Source organism: Phalangium opilio, unplaced genomic scaffold, assembly GCF_054372755.1.
Source record: "Phalangium opilio isolate 3A_F unplaced genomic scaffold, DU_Popi_V2 ptg000098l_1, whole genome shotgun sequence".
In the NCBI taxonomy this organism is placed as follows: Eukaryota; Metazoa; Arthropoda; class Arachnida; order Opiliones; family Phalangiidae; genus Phalangium; species Phalangium opilio.
This window is the reverse complement of record NW_028324201.1, coordinates 1,931,848-1,945,093: the sequence shown is the minus strand read 5'-3', so window position 1 is coordinate 1,945,093 and position 13,246 is coordinate 1,931,848. Positions and strand designations below refer to the sequence as shown.

Here is a 13,246-nt window from a genome sequence, read left to right as displayed (position 1 = left end):
ACTTTCCTTCGTTCACAAAGTGAGTCTGTGTTTTGGTCCTCGTATGAGGGCGTGGGTTCGAAGCCCACTTCTGACACGATATAATTTAATAAATTAACTGCAAGAGATGTAATTTATAAAACGTCCAAATTACAATAGACCACGTCAGGATTGCCGAGCGGTCTAAGGCGCCAGACTTAAGGGGCTTAGTTCTTTCGTTCACAACAAGAATCCGTGTATTCTGGTCCTCGTTTGAGGGCAAGGGTTCAAATCTCACTTCTGACACGATATGTTTTATGAAATTAACTAGAAGAGATGTAATTTATAAATCGTCCAAATTACAAAAGACCACGTCAGGATGGCCGAGCGGTCTAAGGTGCCAGACTCAAGGGGCTTACTTTCCTTCGTTCAAAACGGGAATGTGTGTTTTCTGGTCCTCGTATGAGGGCGTGGGTTCGAATCCCACTTCTGACACGATATATTTTAATAAATTAACTGCAAGAGATGTAATTTATAAAACGTCCAAATTACAATAGACCACGTCAGGATGGCCGAGCGGTCTAAGGCGCCAAACTCAAGGGGCTTACTTTCCTTCGTTCACAACGTGAATCTGTGTTTTCTGGTCCTCGTATAAGGGCGTGGGTTCGAATCCCACTTCTGACACGATATGTTCTATGAATTTAACTAGAAGAGATGTAATTTATAAATCGTCAAAATTACAAAAGACCACGTCAGGATGGCCGAGCGGTCTAAGGCGCCAGACTCAAGGGGCTTACTTTCCTTCGTTCACAACGGGAATGTGTGTTTTCTGGTCCTCGTATGAGGGCGTGGGTTCGAATCCCACTTCTGACACGATATATTTTAATAAATTAACTGGAAGAAATGTAATTTATAAAACGTCCACAATACAAGAGACCACGTCAGGATGGCCGAGCGGTCTAAGGCGCCAGACTCAAGGGGCTTACTTTCCTCCGTTCACAACGTGAATCTGTGTTTTCTGGTCCTCGTATGAGGGCGTGGGTTCGAATCCCACTTCTGACACGATATATTTTAATAAATTAACTGGAAGAGATGTAATTATAAAACGTCCAAATTACAAGAGACCACGTCAGGATGGCCGAGCGGTCTAAGGCGCCAGACTCAAGGGGGTTAGTTTCCTTCGTTCACAACGTGTATCTGTGTTTTCTGGTCCTCGTATGAGGGCGTGGGTTCGAATCCCACTTCTGACACGATATATTTTAATAAATTAACTGCAAGAGATATAATTTATAAAACGTCCAAAATACAACAGACCACGTCAGGATGGCCGAGCGGTCTAAGGCGCCAGACTCAAGGGGCTTACTTTCCTTCGTTCACAACGTGAGTCTGTGCTTTGGTCCTCGTATGAGGGCGTGGGTTCGAAGCCCACTTCTGACACGATATAATTAAATAAATTAACTGCAAGAGATGTAATTTATAAAACGTCCAAATTACAATAGACCACGTCAGGATTGCCGAGCGGTCTAAGGCGCCAGACTTAAGGGGCTTAGTTCTTTCGTTCACAACGTGAATCCGTGTATTCTGGTCCTCGTTTGAGGGCGTGGGTTCGAATCCCACTTCTGACACGATATATTTTAATAAATTAACTGCAAAAGATGTAATTTATAAAACGTTCAAATTACAATAGACCACGTCAGGATGGCCGAGCGGTCTAAGGCGCCAAACTCAAGGGGCTTACTTTCCTTCGTTCACAACGTGAATCTGTGTTTTCTGGTCCTCGTATAAGGGCGTGGGTTCGAATCCCACTTCTGACACGATATGTTTTATGAAATTAACTGGAAGAGATGTAATTTATAAAACATCCAAATTACAAAAGACCACGTCAGGATGGCCGAGCGGTCTAAGGTGCCAGACTCAAGGGGCTTACTTTCCTTCGTTCAAAACGGGAATGTGTGTTTTCTGGTCCTCGTATGAGGGCGTGGGTTCGAATCTCACTTCTGACACGATATGTTTTATGAAATTAACTAGAAGAGATGTAATTTACAAATCGTCAAAATTACATGAGACCACGTCAGGATGGCCGAGCGGTCTAAGGCGCCAGACTCAAGGGGCTTACTTTCCTTCATTCACAACGTGAATGTGTGTTTTCTGGTCCTCGTATGAGGGCGTGGGTTCGAAACCCACTTCTGACACGATATATTTTAATAAATTAACTGCAAGAGATGTAATTTTTAAAACGTCCAAATTACAATAGACCACGTCAGGATGGCCGAGCGGTCTAAGGCGCCAGACTCAAGGGGCTTACTTTCCTTCGTTCACAACGTGAATCTGTGTTTTCTGGTCCTCGTATGAGGGCGTGGGTTCGAATCCCACTTCTGACACGATATAATTTAATAAATTAACTGTAAGAGACGTAATTTATAAAACGTCCAAATTACAATAGACCACGTCAGGATTGCCGAGCGGTCTAAGGCGCCAGACTTAAGGGGCTTAGTTCTTTCGTTCACAACGTGAATCCGTGTTTTCTGGTCCTCGTATAAGGGCGTGGGTTCGAATCCCACTTCTGACACGATATATTTTAATAAATTAACTGCAAGAGATGTAATTTATAAAACGTCCAAATTACAAAAGACCACGTCAGGATGGCCGAGCGGTCTAAGGTGCCAGACTCAAGGGGCTTACTTTCCCTCGTTCAAAACGGGAATGTGTATTTTCTGGTCCTCGTATGAGGGCGTGGGTTCGAATCCCACTTCTGACACGATATATTTTAATAAATTAACTGCAAGAGATGTAATTTATAAAACGTCCAAATTACAAGAGACCACGTCAGGATTGCCGAGCGGTCTAAGGTGCCAGACTCAAGGGGCTTACTTTCCTTCGTTCAAAACGGAAATGTGTGTTTTCTGGTCCTCGTATGAGGGCGTGGGTTCGAATCCCACTTCTGACACGATATATTTTAATAAATTAACTGCAAGAGATGTAATTTATAAAACGTCCAAATTACAAGAGACCACGTCAGGATGGCCGAGCGGGCCAAGGCGCCAGACTCAAGGGGCTTACTTTCCTTCGTTCACAAAGTGAGTCTGTGTTTTGGTCCTCGTATGAGGGCGTGGGTTCGAAGCCCACTTCTGACACGATATAATTTAATAAATTAACTGCAAGAGATGTAATTTATAAAACGTCCAAATTACAATAGACCACGTCAGGATTGCCGAGCGGTCTAAGGCGCCAGACTTAAGGGGCTTAGTTCTTTCGTTCACAACAAGAATCCGTGTATTCTGGTCCTCGTTTGAGGGCAAGGGTTCAAATCTCACTTCTGACACGATATGTTTTATGAAATTAACTAGAAGAGATGTAATTTATAAATCGTCCAAATTACAAAAGACCACGTCAGGATGGCCGAGCGGTCTAAGGTGCCAGACTCAAGGGGCTTACTTTCCTTCGTTCAAAACGGGAATGTGTGTTTTCTGGTCCTCGTATGAGGGCGTGGGTTCGAATCCCACTTCTGACACGATATATTTTAATAAATTAACTGCAAGAGATGTAATTTATAAAACGTCCAAATTACAATAGACCACGTCAGGATGGCCGAGCGGTCTAAGGCGCCAAACTCAAGGGGCTTACTTTCCTTCGTTCACAACGTGAATCTGTGTTTTCTGGTCCTCGTATAAGGGCGTGGGTTCGAATCCCACTTCTGACACGATATGTTTTATGAAATTAACTGGAAGAGATGTAATTTATAAAACGTCCAAATTACAAAAGACCACGTCAGGATGGCCGAGCGGTCTAAGGTGCCAGACTCAAGGGGCTTACTTTCCTTCGTTCAAAACGGGAATGTGTGTTTTCTGGTCCTCGTATGAGGGCGTGGGTTCGAATCCCACTTCTGACACGATATGTTTTATGAAATTAACTAGAAGAGATGTAATTTACAAATCGTCAAAATTTCAAGAGACCACGTCAGGATGGCCGAGCGGTCTAAGGCGCCAGACTCAAGGGGCTTACTTTCCTTCATTCACAACGTGAATGTGTGTTTTCTGGTCCTCGTATGAGGGTGTGGGTTCGAATCCCACTTCTGACACGATATATTTTAATAAATTAACTGCAAGAGATGTAATTTATAAAACGTCCAAATTACAATAGACCACGTCAGGATGGCCGAGCGGTCTAAGGCGCCAGACTCAAGGGGCTTAATTTCCTTCGTTCACAACGTGAATCTGTGTTTTCTGGTCCTCGTATGAGGGCGTGGGTTCGAATCCCACTTCTGACACGATACGTTTTATGAAATTAACTAGAAGAGATGTAATTTACAAATCGTCAAAATTACATGAGACCACGTCAGGATGGCCGAGCGGTCTAAGGCGCCAGACTCAAGGGGCTTACTTTCCTTCATTCACAACGTGAATGTGTGTTTTCTGGTCCTCGTATGAGGGCGTGGGTTCGAAACCCACTTCTGACACGATATATTTTAATAAATTAACTGCAAGAGATGTAATTTATAAAACGTCCAAATTACAATAGACCACGTCAGGATGGCCGAGCGGTCTAAGGCGCCAGACTCAAGGGGCTTACTTTCCTTCGTTCATAACGTGAATCTGTGTTTTCTGGTCCTCGTACGAGGGCGTGGGTTCGAATCCCACTTCTGACACGATATAATTTAATAAATTAACTGTAAGAGACGTAATTTATAAAACGTCCAAATTACAATAGACCACGTCAGGATTGCCGAGCGGTCTAAGGCGCCAGACTTAAGGGGCTTAGTTCTTTCGTTCACAACGTGAATCCGTGTTTTCTGGTCCTCGTATGAGGGCGTGGGTTCGAATCCCACTTCTGACACGATATATTTTAATAATTTAACTGCAAGAGATGTAATTTATAAAACGTCCAAATTACAAAAGACCACGTCAGGATGGCCGAGCGGTCTAAGGTGCCAGACTCAAGGGGCTTACTTTCCTTCGTTCAAAACGGGAATGTGTACTTTCTGGTCCTCGTATGAGGGCGTGGGTTCGAATCCCACTTCTGACACGATATATTTTAATAAATTAACTGCAAGAGATGTAATTTATAAAACGTCCAAATTACAATAGACCACGTCAGGATGGCCGAGCGGTCTAAGGCGCCAGACTCAAGGGGCTTAGTTTCCTTCGTTCACAACGTGAATCTGTATTTTCTGGTCCTCGTATAAGGGCGTGGGTTCGAATCCCACTTCTGACACGATATGTTTTATGAAATTAACTAGAAGAGATGTAATTTATAAATCGTCAAAATTACAAGAGACCACGTCAGGATGGCCGAGCGGTCTAAGGCGCCAGACTCAAGGGGCTTACTTTCCTTCATTCACAACGTGAATGTGTGTTTTCTGGTCCTCGTATGAGGGCGTGGGTTCGAATCCTACTTCTGACACGATATATTTTAATAAATTAACTGCAAGAGATGTAATTTATAAAACGTCCAAATTACAAGAGACCACGTCGGGATTGCCGAGCGGTCTAAGGTGCCAGACTCAAGGGGCTTACTTTCCTTCGTTCAAAACGGGAATGTGTGTTTTCTGGTCCTCGTATGAGGGCGTGGGTTCGAATCCCACTTCTGACACGATATATTTTAATAAATTAACTGCAAGAGATGTAATTTATAAAACGTCCAAATTACAAGAGACCACGTCAGGATGGCCGAGCGGTCCAAGGCGCCAGACTCAAGGGGCTTACTTTCCTTCGTTCACAACGTGAGTCTGTGTTTTGGTCCTCGTATGAGGGCGTGGGTTCGAAGCCCACTTCTGACACGATATAATTTAATAAATTAACTGCAAGAGATGTAATTTATAAAACGTCCAAATTACAATAGACCACGTCAGGATTGCCGAGCGGTCTAAGGCGCCAGACTTAAGGGGCTTAGTTCTTTCGTTCACAACGTGAATCCGTGTATTCTGGTCCTCGTTTGAGGGCAAGGGTTCAAATCTCACTTCTGACACGATATGTTTTATGAAATTAACTAGAAGAGATGTAATTTATAAATCGTCCAAATTACAAAGGACCACGTCAGGATGGCCGAGCGGTCTAAGGTGCCAGACTCAAGGGGCTTACTTTCCTTCGTTCAAAACGGGAATGTGTGTTTTCTGGTCCTCGTATAAGGGCGTGGGTTCGAATCCCACTTCTGACACGATATATTTTAATAAATTAACTGCAAGAGATGTAATTTATAAAACGTCCAAATTACTAAAGACCACGTCAGGATGGCCGAGCGGTCTAAGGCGCCAGACTCAAGGGACTTACTTTCCTTCATTCACAACGTGAATGTGTGTTTTCTGGTCCTCGTATGAGGGCGTGGGTTCGAAACCCACTTCTGACACGATATATTTTAATAAATTAACTGCAAGAGATGTAATTTATAAAACGTCCAAATTACAATAGACCACGTCAGGATGGCCGAGCGGTCTAAGGCGCCAGACTCAAGGGGCTTACTTTCCTTCGTTCATAACGTGAATCTGTGTTTTCTGGTGCTCGTACGAGGGCGTGGGTTCGAATCCCACTTCTGACACGATATAATTTAATAAATTAACTGTAAGAGACGTAATTTATAAAACGTCCAAATTACAATAGACCACGTCAGGATTGCCGAGCGGTCTAAGGCGCCAGACTTAAGGGGCTTAGTTCTTTCGTTCACAACGTGAATCCGTGTTTTCTGGTCCTCGTATGAGGGCGTGGGTTCGAATCCCACTTCTGACACGATATATTTTAATAATTTAACTGCAAGAGATGTAATTTATAAAACGTCCAAATTACAAAAGACCACGTCAGGATGGCCGAGCGGTCTAAGGTGCCAGACTCAAGGGGCTTACTTTCCTTCGTTCAAAACGGGAATGTGTACTTTCTGGTCCTCGTATGAGGGCGTGGGTTCGAATCCCACTTCTGACACGATATATTTTAATAAATTAACTGCAAGAGATGTAATTTATAAAACGTCCAAATTACAATAGACCACGTCAGGATGGCCGAGCGGTCTAAGGCGCCAGACTCAAGGGGCTTAGTTTCCTTCGTTCACAACGTGAATCTGTATTTTCTGGTCCTCGTATAAGGGCGTGGGTTCGAATCCCACTTCTGACACGATATGTTTTATGAAATTAACTAGAAGAGATGTAATTTATAAAACGTCCAAATTACAAGAGACCACGTCAGGATTGCCGAGCGGTCTAAGGTGCCAGACTCAAGGGGCTTACTTTCCTTCGTTCCCAACGTGAGTCTGTGTTTTGGTCCTCGTATGAGGGCGTGGGTTCGAAGCCCACTTCTGACACGATATAATTTAATAAATTAACTGCAAGAGATGTAATTTATAAAACGTCCAAATTACAATAGACCACGTCAGGATTGCCGAGCGGTCTAAGGCGCCAGACTTAAGGGGCTTAGTTCTTTCGTTCACAACGTGAATCCGTGTATTCTGGTCCTCGTTTGAGGGCAAGGGTTCAAATCTCACTTCTGACACGATATGTTTTATGAAATTAACTAGAAGAGATGTAATTTATAAATCGTCCAAATTACAAAAGACCACGTCAGGATGGCCGAGCGGTCTAAGGTGCCAGACTCAAGGGGCTTACTTTCCTTCGTTCAAAACGGGAATGTGTGTTTTCTGGTCCTCGTATGAGGGCGTGGGTTCGAATCCCACTTCTGACACGATATATTTTAATAAATTAACTGCAAGAGATGTAATTTATAAAACGTCCAAATTACAAAAGACCACGTCAGGATGGCCGAGCGGTCTAAGGTGCCAGACTCAAGGGGCTTACTTTCCTTCGTTCAAAACGGGAATGTGTCTTTTCTGGTCCTCGTATGAGGGCGTGGGTTCGAATCCCACTTCTGACACGATATGTTTTATGAAATTAACTAGAAGAGATGTAATTTACAAATCGTCAAAATTACAAGAGACCACGTCAGGATGGCCGAGCGGTCTAAGGCGCCAGACTCAAGGGGCTTACTTTCCTTCATTCACAACGTGAATGTGTGTTTTCTGGTCCTCGTATGAGGGCGTGGGTTCGAATCCCACTTCTGACACGATATATTTTAATAAATTAACTGCAAGAGATGTAATTTATAAAACGTCCAAATTACAATAGACCACGTCAGGATGGCCGAGCGGTCTAAGGCGCCAGTTTCAAGGGGCTTACTTTCCTTCGTTCACAACGTGAATCTGTGTTTTCTGGTCCTCGTATGAGCGCGTGGGTTCGAATCCCACTTCTGACACGATATAATTTAATAAATTAACTGCAAGAGACGTAATTTATAAAACGTCCAAATTACAATAGACCACGTCAGGATTGCCGAGCGGTCTAAGGTGCCAGACTCAATGGGCTTACTTTCCTTCGTTCAAAACGGGAATGTGTGTTTTCTGGTCCTCGTATGAGGGCGTGGGTTCGAATCCCACTTCTGACACGATATATTTTAATAAATTAACTGCAAGAGATGTAATTTATAAAACGTCCAAATTACAATAGACCACGTCAGGATGGCCGAGCGGTCTAAGGCGCCAGACTCAAGGGGCTTAGTTTCCTTCGTTCACAACGTGAATCTGTGTTTTCTGGTCCTCGTATAAGGGCGTGGGTTCGAATCCCACTTCTGACACGATATGTTTTATGAATTTAACTAGAAGAGATGTAATTTATAAATCGTCAAAATTACAAGAGACCACGTCAGGATGCCCGAGCGGTCTAAGGCGCCAGACTCAAGGGGCTTACTTTCCTTCATTCACAACGTGAATGTGTGTTTTCTGGTCCTCGTATGAGGGCGTGGGTTCGAATCCCACTTCTGACACGATATATTTTAATAAATTAACTGCAAGAGATGTAATTTATAAAACGTCCAAATTACAATAGACCACGTCAGGATGGCCGAGCGGTCTAAGGCGCCAGTTTCAAGGGGCTTACTTTCCTTCGTTCACAACGTGAATCTGTGTTTTCTGGTCCTCGTATGAGCGCCTGGGTTCGAATCCCACTTCTGACACGATATAATTTAATAAATTAACTGCAAGAGACGTAATTTATAAAACGTCTAAATTACAATAGACCACGTCAGGATTGCCGAGCGGTCTAAGGTGCCAGACTCAAGGGGCTTACTTTCCTTCGTTCAAAACGGGAATGTGTGTTTTCTGGTCCTCGTATGAGGACGTGGGTTCGAATCCCACTTCTGACACGATATATTTTATAAATTAACTGCAAGAGATGTAATTTATAAAACGTCCAAATTACAAGAGACCACGTCAGGATTGCCGAGCGGTCTAAGGCGCCAGACTTAAGGGGCTTAGTTCTTTCGTTCACAACGTGAATCCGTGTTTTCTGGTCCTCGTATGAGGGCGTGGGTTCGAAGCCCACTTCTGACACGATATAATTAAATAAATTAACTGCAAGAGATGTAATTTATAAAACGTCCAAATTACAATAGACCACGTCAGGATTGCCGAGCGGTCTAAGGCGCCAGACTTAAGGGGCTTAGTTCTTTCGTTCACAACGTGAATCCGTGTATTCTGGTCCTCGTTTGAGGGCGTGGGTTCGAATCCCACTTCTGACACGATATATTTTAATAAATTAACTGCAAAAGATGTAATTTATAAAACGTTCAAATTACAATAGACCACGTCAGGATGGCCGAGCGGTCTAAGGCGCCAAACTCAAGGGGCTTACTTTCCTTCGTTCACAACGTGAATCTGTGTTTTCTGGTCCTCGTATAAGGGCGTGGGTTCGAATCCCACTTCTGACACGATATGTTTTATGAAATTAACTGGAAGAGATGTAATTTATAAAACATCCAAATTACAAAAGACCACGTCAGGATGGCCGAGCGGTCTAAGGTGCCAGACTCAAGGGGCTTACTTTCCTTCGTTCAAAACGGGAATGTGTGTTTTCTGGTCCTCGTATGAGGGCGTGGGTTCGAATCTCACTTCTGACACGATATGTTTTATGAAATTAACTAGAAGAGATGTAATTTACAAATCGTCAAAATTACATGAGACCACGTCAGGATGGCCGAGCGGTCTAAGGCGCCAGACTCAAGGGGCTTACTTTCCTTCATTCACAACGTGAATGTGTGTTTTCTGGTCCTCGTATGAGGGCGTGGGTTCGAAACCCACTTCTGACACGATATATTTTAATAAATTAACTGCAAGAGATGTAATTTTTAAAACGTCCAAATTACAATAGACCACGTCAGGATGGCCGAGCGGTCTAAGGCGCCAGACTCAAGGGGCTTACTTTCCTTCGTTCACAACGTGAATCTGTGTTTTCTGGTCCTCGTATGAGGGCGTGGGTTCGAATCCCACTTCTGACACGATATAATTTAATAAATTAACTGTAAGAGACGTAATTTATAAAACGTCCAAATTACAATAGACCACGTCAGGATTGCCGAGCGGTCTAAGGCGCCAGACTTAAGGGGCTTAGTTCTTTCGTTCACAACGTGAATCCGTGTTTTCTGGTCCTCGTATAAGGGCGTGGGTTCGAATCCCACTTCTGACACGATATATTTTAATAAATTAACTGCAAGAGATGTAATTTATAAAACGTCCAAATTACAAAAGACCACGTCAGGATGGCCGAGCGGTCTAAGGTGCCAGACTCAAGGGGCTTACTTTCCCTCGTTCAAAACGGGAATGTGTATTTTCTGGTCCTCGTATGAGGGCGTGGGTTCGAATCCCACTTCTGACACGATATATTTTAATAAATTAACTGCAAGAGATGTAATTTATAAAACGTCCAAATTACAAGAGACCACGTCAGGATTGCCGAGCGGTCTAAGGTGCCAGACTCAAGGGGCTTACTTTCCTTCGTTCAAAACGGAAATGTGTGTTTTCTGGTCCTCGTATGAGGGCGTGGGTTCGAATCCCACTTCTGACACGATATATTTTAATAAATTAACTGCAAGAGATGTAATTTATAAAACGTCCAAATTACAAGAGACCACGTCAGGATGGCCGAGCGGGCCAAGGCGCCAGACTCAAGGGGCTTACTTTCCTTCGTTCACAAAGTGAGTCTGTGTTTTGGTCCTCGTATGAGGGCGTGGGTTCGAAGCCCACTTCTGACACGATATAATTTAATAAATTAACTGCAAGAGATGTAATTTATAAAACGTCCAAATTACAATAGACCACGTCAGGATTGCCGAGCGGTCTAAGGCGCCAGACTTAAGGGGCTTAGTTCTTTCGTTCACAACAAGAATCCGTGTATTCTGGTCCTCGTTTGAGGGCAAGGGTTCAAATCTCACTTCTGACACGATATGTTTTATGAAATTAACTAGAAGAGATGTAATTTATAAATCGTCCAAATTACAAAAGACCACGTCAGGATGGCCGAGCGGTCTAAGGTGCCAGACTCAAGGGGCTTACTTTCCTTCGTTCAAAACGGGAATGTGTGTTTTCTGGTCCTCGTATGAGGGCGTGGGTTCGAATCCCACTTCTGACACGATATATTTTAATAAATTAACTGCAAGAGATGTAATTTATAAAACGTCCAAATTACAATAGACCACGTCAGGATGGCCGAGCGGTCTAAGGCGCCAAACTCAAGGGGCTTACTTTCCTTCGTTCACAACGTGAATCTGTGTTTTCTGGTCCTCGTATAAGGGCGTGGGTTCGAATCCCACTTCTGACACGATATGTTTTATGAAATTAACTGGAAGAGATGTAATTTATAAAACGTCCAAATTACAAAAGACCACGTCAGGATGGCCGAGCGGTCTAAGGTGCCAGACTCAAGGGGCTTACTTTCCTTCGTTCAAAACGGGAATGTGTGTTTTCTGGTCCTCGTATGAGGGCGTGGGTTCGAATCCCACTTCTGACACGATATGTTTTATGAAATTAACTAGAAGAGATGTAATTTACAAATCGTCAAAATTTCAAGAGACCACGTCAGGATGGCCGAGCGGTCTAAGGCGCCAGACTCAAGGGGCTTACTTTCCTTCATTCACAACGTGAATGTGTGTTTTCTGGTCCTCGTATGAGGGTGTGGGTTCGAATCCCACTTCTGACACGATATATTTTAATAAATTAACTGCAAGAGATGTAATTTATAAAACGTCCAAATTACAATAGACCACGTCAGGATGGCCGAGCGGTCTAAGGCGCCAGACTCAAGGGGCTTAATTTCCTTCGTTCACAACGTGAATCTGTGTTTTCTGGTCCTCGTATGAGGGCGTGGGTTCGAATCCCACTTCTGACACGATACGTTTTATGAAATTAACTAGAAGAGATGTAATTTACAAATCGTCAAAATTACATGAGACCACGTCAGGATGGCCGAGCGGTCTAAGGCGCCAGACTCAAGGGGCTTACTTTCCTTCATTCACAACGTGAATGTGTGTTTTCTGGTCCTCGTATGAGGGCGTGGGTTCGAAACCCACTTCTGACACGATATATTTTAATAAATTAACTGCAAGAGATGTAATTTATAAAACGTCCAAATTACAATAGACCACGTCAGGATGGCCGAGCGGTCTAAGGCGCCAGACTCAAGGGGCTTACTTTCCTTCGTTCATAACGTGAATCTGTGTTTTCTGGTCCTCGTACGAGGGCGTGGGTTCGAATCCCACTTCTGACACGATATAATTTAATAAATTAACTGTAAGAGACGTAATTTATAAAACGTCCAAATTACAATAGACCACGTCAGGATTGCCGAGCGGTCTAAGGCGCCAGACTTAAGGGGCTTAGTTCTTTCGTTCACAACGTGAATCCGTGTTTTCTGGTCCTCGTATGAGGGCGTGGGTTCGAATCCCACTTCTGACACGATATATTTTAATAATTTAACTGCAAGAGATGTAATTTATAAAACGTCCAAATTACAAAAGACCACGTCAGGATGGCCGAGCGGTCTAAGGTGCCAGACTCAAGGGGCTTACTTTCCTTCGTTCAAAACGGGAATGTGTACTTTCTGGTCCTCGTATGAGGGCGTGGGTTCGAATCCCACTTCTGACACGATATATTTTAATAAATTAACTGCAAGAGATGTAATTTATAAAACGTCCAAATTACAATAGACCACGTCAGGATGGCCGAGCGGTCTAAGGCGCCAGACTCAAGGGGCTTAGTTTCCTTCGTTCACAACGTGAATCTGTATTTTCTGGTCCTCGTATAAGGGCGTGGGTTCGAATCCCACTTCTGACACGATATGTTTTATGAAATTAACTAGAAGAGATGTAATTTATAAATCGTCAAAATTACAAGAGACCACGTCAGGATGGCCGAGCGGTCTAAGGCGCCAGACTCAAGGGGCTTACTTTCCTTCATTCACAACGTGAATGTGTGTTTTCTGGTCCTC

At 43.5% G+C, this 13,246-nt stretch overlaps 30 non-coding genes across 30 annotated transcripts; all 30 read left to right on the top strand.

Annotated features, from left to right (window-relative positions):
• The first annotated feature begins 331 nt into the window (after nt 1-331).
• TRNAL-CAA (transfer RNA leucine (anticodon CAA)) lies at nt 332-453 on the top strand. The gene is made up of 2 exons: nt 332-369; nt 408-453. It is a non-coding gene; the product is annotated as a tRNA-Leu (tRNA).
• A 256-nt stretch (nt 454-709) lies between these two features.
• Nucleotides 710-831, top strand: TRNAL-CAA (transfer RNA leucine (anticodon CAA)). The gene is made up of 2 exons: nt 710-747; nt 786-831. It is a non-coding gene; the product is annotated as a tRNA-Leu (tRNA).
• A 67-nt stretch (nt 832-898) lies between these two features.
• TRNAL-CAA (transfer RNA leucine (anticodon CAA)) lies at nt 899-1,020 on the top strand. The gene is made up of 2 exons: nt 899-936; nt 975-1,020. It is a non-coding gene; the product is annotated as a tRNA-Leu (tRNA).
• Nucleotides 1,021-1,086: 66 nt separating this feature from the next.
• On the top strand, nt 1,087-1,208 carry TRNAL-CAA (transfer RNA leucine (anticodon CAA)). Its single transcript has 2 exons — nt 1,087-1,124; nt 1,163-1,208. It is a non-coding gene; the product is annotated as a tRNA-Leu (tRNA).
• Nucleotides 1,209-2,028: 820 nt separating this feature from the next.
• Nucleotides 2,029-2,150, top strand: TRNAL-CAA (transfer RNA leucine (anticodon CAA)). The gene is made up of 2 exons: nt 2,029-2,066; nt 2,105-2,150. It is a non-coding gene; the product is annotated as a tRNA-Leu (tRNA).
• Nucleotides 2,151-2,217: 67 nt separating this feature from the next.
• On the top strand, nt 2,218-2,339 carry TRNAL-CAA (transfer RNA leucine (anticodon CAA)). The gene is made up of 2 exons: nt 2,218-2,255; nt 2,294-2,339. It is a non-coding gene; the product is annotated as a tRNA-Leu (tRNA).
• A 255-nt stretch (nt 2,340-2,594) lies between these two features.
• TRNAL-CAA (transfer RNA leucine (anticodon CAA)) lies at nt 2,595-2,716 on the top strand. Its single transcript has 2 exons — nt 2,595-2,632; nt 2,671-2,716. It is a non-coding gene; the product is annotated as a tRNA-Leu (tRNA).
• Nucleotides 2,717-3,347: 631 nt separating this feature from the next.
• TRNAL-CAA (transfer RNA leucine (anticodon CAA)) lies at nt 3,348-3,469 on the top strand. The gene is made up of 2 exons: nt 3,348-3,385; nt 3,424-3,469. It is a non-coding gene; the product is annotated as a tRNA-Leu (tRNA).
• A 256-nt stretch (nt 3,470-3,725) lies between these two features.
• TRNAL-CAA (transfer RNA leucine (anticodon CAA)) lies at nt 3,726-3,847 on the top strand. Its single transcript has 2 exons — nt 3,726-3,763; nt 3,802-3,847. It is a non-coding gene; the product is annotated as a tRNA-Leu (tRNA).
• Nucleotides 3,848-3,914: 67 nt separating this feature from the next.
• On the top strand, nt 3,915-4,036 carry TRNAL-CAA (transfer RNA leucine (anticodon CAA)). Its single transcript has 2 exons — nt 3,915-3,952; nt 3,991-4,036. It is a non-coding gene; the product is annotated as a tRNA-Leu (tRNA).
• A 67-nt stretch (nt 4,037-4,103) lies between these two features.
• Nucleotides 4,104-4,225, top strand: TRNAL-CAA (transfer RNA leucine (anticodon CAA)). The gene is made up of 2 exons: nt 4,104-4,141; nt 4,180-4,225. It is a non-coding gene; the product is annotated as a tRNA-Leu (tRNA).
• Nucleotides 4,226-4,292: 67 nt separating this feature from the next.
• Nucleotides 4,293-4,414, top strand: TRNAL-CAA (transfer RNA leucine (anticodon CAA)). Its single transcript has 2 exons — nt 4,293-4,330; nt 4,369-4,414. It is a non-coding gene; the product is annotated as a tRNA-Leu (tRNA).
• Nucleotides 4,415-4,481: 67 nt separating this feature from the next.
• On the top strand, nt 4,482-4,603 carry TRNAL-CAA (transfer RNA leucine (anticodon CAA)). The gene is made up of 2 exons: nt 4,482-4,519; nt 4,558-4,603. It is a non-coding gene; the product is annotated as a tRNA-Leu (tRNA).
• Nucleotides 4,604-4,858: 255 nt separating this feature from the next.
• TRNAL-CAA (transfer RNA leucine (anticodon CAA)) lies at nt 4,859-4,980 on the top strand. Its single transcript has 2 exons — nt 4,859-4,896; nt 4,935-4,980. It is a non-coding gene; the product is annotated as a tRNA-Leu (tRNA).
• Nucleotides 4,981-6,178: 1,198 nt separating this feature from the next.
• TRNAL-CAA (transfer RNA leucine (anticodon CAA)) lies at nt 6,179-6,300 on the top strand. The gene is made up of 2 exons: nt 6,179-6,216; nt 6,255-6,300. It is a non-coding gene; the product is annotated as a tRNA-Leu (tRNA).
• A 67-nt stretch (nt 6,301-6,367) lies between these two features.
• TRNAL-CAA (transfer RNA leucine (anticodon CAA)) lies at nt 6,368-6,489 on the top strand. Its single transcript has 2 exons — nt 6,368-6,405; nt 6,444-6,489. It is a non-coding gene; the product is annotated as a tRNA-Leu (tRNA).
• A 255-nt stretch (nt 6,490-6,744) lies between these two features.
• On the top strand, nt 6,745-6,866 carry TRNAL-CAA (transfer RNA leucine (anticodon CAA)). The gene is made up of 2 exons: nt 6,745-6,782; nt 6,821-6,866. It is a non-coding gene; the product is annotated as a tRNA-Leu (tRNA).
• Nucleotides 6,867-7,497: 631 nt separating this feature from the next.
• Nucleotides 7,498-7,619, top strand: TRNAL-CAA (transfer RNA leucine (anticodon CAA)). The gene is made up of 2 exons: nt 7,498-7,535; nt 7,574-7,619. It is a non-coding gene; the product is annotated as a tRNA-Leu (tRNA).
• A 67-nt stretch (nt 7,620-7,686) lies between these two features.
• TRNAL-CAA (transfer RNA leucine (anticodon CAA)) lies at nt 7,687-7,808 on the top strand. The gene is made up of 2 exons: nt 7,687-7,724; nt 7,763-7,808. It is a non-coding gene; the product is annotated as a tRNA-Leu (tRNA).
• A 67-nt stretch (nt 7,809-7,875) lies between these two features.
• Nucleotides 7,876-7,997, top strand: TRNAL-CAA (transfer RNA leucine (anticodon CAA)). The gene is made up of 2 exons: nt 7,876-7,913; nt 7,952-7,997. It is a non-coding gene; the product is annotated as a tRNA-Leu (tRNA).
• Nucleotides 7,998-9,951: 1,954 nt separating this feature from the next.
• TRNAL-CAA (transfer RNA leucine (anticodon CAA)) lies at nt 9,952-10,073 on the top strand. Its single transcript has 2 exons — nt 9,952-9,989; nt 10,028-10,073. It is a non-coding gene; the product is annotated as a tRNA-Leu (tRNA).
• A 67-nt stretch (nt 10,074-10,140) lies between these two features.
• Nucleotides 10,141-10,262, top strand: TRNAL-CAA (transfer RNA leucine (anticodon CAA)). Its single transcript has 2 exons — nt 10,141-10,178; nt 10,217-10,262. It is a non-coding gene; the product is annotated as a tRNA-Leu (tRNA).
• A 255-nt stretch (nt 10,263-10,517) lies between these two features.
• Nucleotides 10,518-10,639, top strand: TRNAL-CAA (transfer RNA leucine (anticodon CAA)). The gene is made up of 2 exons: nt 10,518-10,555; nt 10,594-10,639. It is a non-coding gene; the product is annotated as a tRNA-Leu (tRNA).
• Nucleotides 10,640-11,270: 631 nt separating this feature from the next.
• On the top strand, nt 11,271-11,392 carry TRNAL-CAA (transfer RNA leucine (anticodon CAA)). The gene is made up of 2 exons: nt 11,271-11,308; nt 11,347-11,392. It is a non-coding gene; the product is annotated as a tRNA-Leu (tRNA).
• Nucleotides 11,393-11,648: 256 nt separating this feature from the next.
• On the top strand, nt 11,649-11,770 carry TRNAL-CAA (transfer RNA leucine (anticodon CAA)). Its single transcript has 2 exons — nt 11,649-11,686; nt 11,725-11,770. It is a non-coding gene; the product is annotated as a tRNA-Leu (tRNA).
• Nucleotides 11,771-11,837: 67 nt separating this feature from the next.
• Nucleotides 11,838-11,959, top strand: TRNAL-CAA (transfer RNA leucine (anticodon CAA)). The gene is made up of 2 exons: nt 11,838-11,875; nt 11,914-11,959. It is a non-coding gene; the product is annotated as a tRNA-Leu (tRNA).
• Nucleotides 11,960-12,026: 67 nt separating this feature from the next.
• On the top strand, nt 12,027-12,148 carry TRNAL-CAA (transfer RNA leucine (anticodon CAA)). Its single transcript has 2 exons — nt 12,027-12,064; nt 12,103-12,148. It is a non-coding gene; the product is annotated as a tRNA-Leu (tRNA).
• A 67-nt stretch (nt 12,149-12,215) lies between these two features.
• Nucleotides 12,216-12,337, top strand: TRNAL-CAA (transfer RNA leucine (anticodon CAA)). Its single transcript has 2 exons — nt 12,216-12,253; nt 12,292-12,337. It is a non-coding gene; the product is annotated as a tRNA-Leu (tRNA).
• Nucleotides 12,338-12,404: 67 nt separating this feature from the next.
• TRNAL-CAA (transfer RNA leucine (anticodon CAA)) lies at nt 12,405-12,526 on the top strand. Its single transcript has 2 exons — nt 12,405-12,442; nt 12,481-12,526. It is a non-coding gene; the product is annotated as a tRNA-Leu (tRNA).
• Nucleotides 12,527-12,781: 255 nt separating this feature from the next.
• On the top strand, nt 12,782-12,903 carry TRNAL-CAA (transfer RNA leucine (anticodon CAA)). The gene is made up of 2 exons: nt 12,782-12,819; nt 12,858-12,903. It is a non-coding gene; the product is annotated as a tRNA-Leu (tRNA).
• The last annotated feature ends 343 nt before the right edge of the window (nt 12,904-13,246 follow it).